We start from the raw sequence: 5,973 nt of genomic DNA, 5'->3' as shown, positions 1-5,973 counted from the left end.
TGAATTCTACCTTTAATTATTTAAAAAAATTGTAATGTTTATTCATTTTTGAGAGAGAGACAGTGTTAGTAGGGGAGGGGCAGGTAGAGAGGGAGACACAGAATCTGAAGCAGGCTCCAGGCTCTGAGCTGTCAGCACAGAGCCTGAAGTGGGGCTTGAACTCACAAACTGTGAGATCATTACCTGAGCCAAAGTAGGACGTTTAACCGACTGAGACACCCAGGCACCCCATACCTTTAATTGTTATTATTAGCTGTGTGATTTTAACCCTTTTACTTTATATTTCTATGTTTTGGTTTTCTCCATGTTTAAGATGAGAGGGAAAATGCTTTTGCTTGCCTCCCAAAATTAATGAAAGTAAGAATTAGTGAAGTTACCCAATAAGACGGATGGAAAATGACAGAACTTATTCTTGGTAGAGCATAATAACCCTGGAAATAATATCCAAAACATCTGTCTGTAAATGCCCATGCCTCAGATATGGCAATTAAGTGGATAAAAGTTTCGACTTAGCCACTCCCAAATGCACTGGATCCAGAGTTCTCTAAGAAACATTTTTCTCCTGTCTGTCCACTTAACTTCTACATCCTGAGTTGTTACTGCACTTTTTATATCTTATAAGAATCAGTTCACTTGTCAGTTTATTGTCCTATTTATCTCTCTGTATCTCATTACTTGTTTATTTCTTTTGTTTCTCTGGGATTATTGTATGTTAAAGACTTTGAGATATCATCATGTCAGTGAGTAATGTCAACAGTGCATCCTTGATATAATATTTTGCTCTGAATTATAAAAACTATGATTTGTAGTTTAGTAAACAAACCATCCTATCCCCCCCATTTTTTTTTTTTTTGATCTAGAGTAGAAATTGAAAACAGAATGAGACATTGCTAAATGAAAAAGCTCAAAATAATCCCCTACGTAGTTTTACTTTTACGGTAATAAAAAGCACATGTACTGCTTCTGGATTTCATTAAGGGCATGAATCTAATGAAATTGAAAAACAATCTCAGTTATAACAAGTCTGTAAAACATTCTCAAACTGCAAAAGAATTAAAAGAGAGTGTGAAATTGCCTGTAATGATTCAAGTTCCTTTCAATACATTTTGACATATTCTATCCCAGATACTTTCATTATTTTCAAATCCTAATGAGGAAATTAAACAAAACTTATTACATAAGTTTGTAAAATAGTTTGTACTTATAGTTTGTCATTAATAGTAAAGGTTATTTCATTTACTGAAGTTTCCTCTTTAAGTCTAATAGAAAAATTCTTATGAATTTTCTATATATTTAAATTAAAATCCACATTATAACATTATACTGTATAATACTTATTTTTAAATTTAATGAAAATCTTTTTTAATGATTTATTTATTTCTAGGAGAGAGAGAGAGAGAGAGACAGCGTGAGCAGGGGAGGGTCAGAGACAGAGGGAGTCACAGACTCTGAAACAGGCTCCAGGCTCTGAGCTGGCAGTCAGCACAGGGCCCGACGCGGGGCTCGAACCCATGAACCGCGAGATCATGACCCAAGCTAAACTCGGACGCTTAACCGACTAAGCCACCCAGGCTCCCCATAAATTTAATGAAAATCTTAACGTCAAGATTATATGTACACAATAGCTCATAAAATGCGACGGGGGGGGGGGAATCAAGAAATAAAATAATGAATGCACTTTATCTAAGCGTTGTTTTTTAAAAATATATTACTATTGTTTTGTGATGACTTTTTCCTGAATCATCATTGAAATTTTTCAGAGCCAATTAAAGTTATTTTTGTTAATAGGAACAGAAGAGGGAAATAAAAATGACAATAGTGATAGCAATTAATTAAGGATTAAAATGTATTTGTTACACTACCACATATTATCACTAAAATATCTCATTTAAAAATAGTTTACATATTAAAAACTGATATAACCAAGAAGTTAGTACATTTTCCAAGACCTGAACATCACAGTAATAGAATGATACACAAATGATCTATGTGATTTAGAAATATAAATGATAATTAAAAAGAAAAACATTGGGATGTTCTTAGCAGAAAAATTATGCATGAAAAAAATTTAAAAATATATAATTTTGGAATATTTTGTAATATTTTATTATTTTAAAAAATTTTTGTAACTTTTTTTATTTTTGAGGGAGTGTGAACATGGGATGAGGAGAGAGAAAAGCAGGCTCCAGGTTCTAAGCTGTCAGCACACAGACAGATGCAGGGCTCGAACTCACAAACCAGGAGATCATGACCTGAGCTGAAGTTGGATGCTTAACCGAATGAGCCACCAGGCTCCCCTGTAATGTTTTATTATTAATAAAGTTCCTTTGAGCACAGTGAGAGCCCAATAATGTCATACTTAAAACTACATATTCCTGAATCTGTCTGGGTTTAATCTGAGTTTTTTCTCTATAAAGTGTCAATTAAATAGCTTTCACTTCACAATTTATTTGAAAATTAAGTAAATAAATACATATACAATATTTATAATAGCACACAGCTCATAGTTAGCCATAATTAAATATTAGCTATTAGCTATTTATGTATAACAACTGCATAAATTATTATATTTTACAACCCACCTGGGTAATATAGATAGATTAGGCACAGCTTTTGTGCACTTTTTTAGATTCCCTTGAACACTTCCATCTTTTCACAGACAACACCCATCTCTTGGCCAGTGTAACCATGGCCTTTGCTGGTGCACACACCAAACTCCTCATACAGCCTGTAGTTAGAATTGAAGTTTTAGCTGTCTGTGGCCATCACACTCCCCATGCCAAGTATTCCAATTCATCCTCTCACCTTCAGACTGGGATGAAACATCATACTTTGGATATGGAATACGATTTTCTAAGCCACCACAACAAAGCCAAATAACAGAATGCTGAACCTTCCATGTAATAACCTTGAACTATGGTTAAGATGGCCTGGATTTGCTTGAGACAATTCTGTTTTGAATTCTTGTCATATGTAATTATTAATAATAAGCCATTGTAGTTCCAAAACTTTGACAATAAATTATGTGGCTACAGCATTCATGAGTTGAGAAAGAGCTAATTTGGTATTGGTGAAGTTATAAATAAATAGATAAATGGAACAGAAAAGAGAAGCCAGAAATAGATCCATATAATATGATCAGTTGATTTTTGACATAGGTACAACACCAATGGGAAAAGTATAATTGGACAATTATGTGCAAAAAAAGTGAGTCTCAACCCATATTATGCATTTATGCAAAATTAATTAAAAATGAACTAGAGACCTAAATAAAGAAGCATAAATTATAAAATATTCAGTGAAATGTGGGAGAAAATCTCTGTGACATTAAAATAGGAATATATATTAAGATATAACATGAAAACTATGATTCATTAGAAAAAAATTGCACTTCATAAAAATTTAAACCTGCTCTCCAAAAGATAAAATAGAAAATAAATTGAAGGACATGGCCTGGGAGAAATTATTTACATATTATATATTTGATAAGGGATTTGAGTCTAAAATATAAAAATAAATCAAAAGCTCAGTAAGGAAATCATCTATTTTTTAAAAAGGCAGAAGATCTAAACACACACTGTATGGAAGAAAAGACACAGAGGACCACTTAGTTCATGGAAGATTTCCAACATGACTCTTCATGAAGAGAATAAAATTTAACCAAAACAAGATACAATACACAAATACTGTTGTGTCAAGATAGCCAAGGGAAATGAGAATGTGGAACTACTTGGATTTTCAAACATAACTGATCAGCAGCTACCTGGGAAGACAGTGTGGCAATTTCTTATATACTTACCACATAATTCTGCAACCCCACTGTGAAGTATTTACCTAAAGGAAATTTTTTTTAAAAATCCATACAAAAACCTATATAAATACTGAAAACAAACTGATGGTTGCCAGGCAGAAGGGGGTGGGAGCATGGGCAAAATGGGTGAAAGAGAGTAAGAGATACAGGCTGCCAGTTGTGAATGAAGAAGTCAAGGGAGTAAAATGCACAGCATGCAGGACATGGTCAATATACTGTATCATGACAGATGGTAGCTACCCTTCTGGCAAGCATAGCACAAGATATAGAGAGGTTGAAACATAATGTTGTACACCTGAAACTAATGTAACATTGCATGTCAACTATACTCAAATTTTCAAAAATTAAAAAAAATAAAAACCTACATGCAGATATTTAGCTATAATCACAAAAATGGAAAAATACATTTTTTCAACTTTGAGACAGCCATATGATGGGAATAATACTCAGCAGTAAAATGGAACAAACCATGCAACTGGATGTTTGAGACTCAGATGCATTTTGCTAAATGAAAGATGCCGGGCTCAAAAGTCTATAAGTGGATTATTCCATTAATTAATTAATTATTCTATTTCAAAAAAGCAAAACTATTGTGACAGAAAACAGATCAATAGTTGCCAGAGTCTGGGGGGAGATGGGACTACAAAGAGACCCAAGAGAATTATTTTTTGTGTGTGTGATAATAGAATTGATTTTTTTCTTATTGTAGTTACAAGGCTAGATGAGTTTTTTCAAAACTTATAAAACCATATCAAAATTTTGGTTTTACTTTGTTTAAATTATACTTTAATCAAAAAAGTTACAGTAAACAAAACAGTTGGATGAACTTGGACATTTGTACAAAAAATAACATTTTGAATATTTCAAAATACTTTGTTTTAAAATTTCACTAGGCAGACCAAATAAATATGAAAATATTTCTTCAAATTTAAAAAAAAACATTAACAATATTTAAAAATATGCAAGTGGGACATAAATCACATTTTATTTAAGAATTTGTTAAGTCATGGGGTGTCTGAGTGGCTCAGTAAGTTGGGTGTCTGACTTCAACTCACACTCTGTGTGTCTCCTTCTCTCTCTCTCTCTCTGTCATAAATAAAATTTAAAAAAAAATAAAAAAGAATTTGTTATGTCATATAAGTGTAGCAAGATCAGGTGTGTGTTTTTTTGTGTGTTTGTTTTTTTATGAAGTTCACATATGGACATTTCAATATTTATTTTGTTATTCTTTTTATTACCCTAAAAATAGACTGCATCATCCAACGTATTTACTGGGCTAGAGTTTTAATTCTAAGGCTACACTATTCTAATATATAATTAAAAGTAATTTATGCAATTTCATTCATTTATCCACTGGTAAAAAAGAAAAATACTTTGCCTATTTGGTACTTTGTCTAAATTATAACATCTGGAATTGAAAATTTTTCTTTTCTCAATAACTATGCCACCCCATTGAACACAAGCAAACTTGATCACAAACTGTGATATTGTTAAATAATAACATGAAAAATAGGAATTCAATGTAATTGAAGCAAAAGGAATTTGTTATTAGTATCAGTGAATTTTAATTCTGCAATTGGCATTAGAAATGAACTAAATAAACTGTCTCATATTAAGAAATGGAAACAAGACCAAGAAGACTAATCTACTAATCCAAGATGGTACAGCTAACTGGCATCAGACCTGGAATAATATGGACCACCCACACTATAAGTTTATTGCCTAGTATACTATACTATGTAATTAAATATTTCGCTGAAATTTATTTATTAAAATATAAACAATTATAATTCATATCTATATCATTTGGCAATAAAGTTATACAAATTACAAACTAGTAAATTCTGAGGCAGATCTAGTAGTTCATGTATTTCTCTCCAATTTTTTGGCATCAAATATAGTCTTGAATTGCACTTCTATGAAAAAGTTATAAAGTCAAAATTATAAGTAGGAATTTCTTTCCAATACTTATATCTAAACATAGAATATAATATTAGAAAGATAAGCCCTCTTTTCATCTTGAAAGAGAGAGGTTATGAGGAAACATTGAACAAAAAAGACATTCTTACTCTCTGAAATTCTGAAATCTAACATGTTGTTTAGACTTTTCTTTTGTCAATCCTCAACACTTAGGTTGCAAATTAGCCTTAGAAAATATATTT

Source organism: Hyaena hyaena, unplaced genomic scaffold (assembly GCF_003009895.1).
Source record: "Hyaena hyaena isolate Hyena2069 unplaced genomic scaffold, ASM300989v1 scaffold_867, whole genome shotgun sequence".
Lineage (NCBI taxonomy): Eukaryota > Metazoa > Chordata > Mammalia > Carnivora > Hyaenidae > Hyaena > Hyaena hyaena.
Note: the sequence above shows the minus strand (reverse complement) of the source record.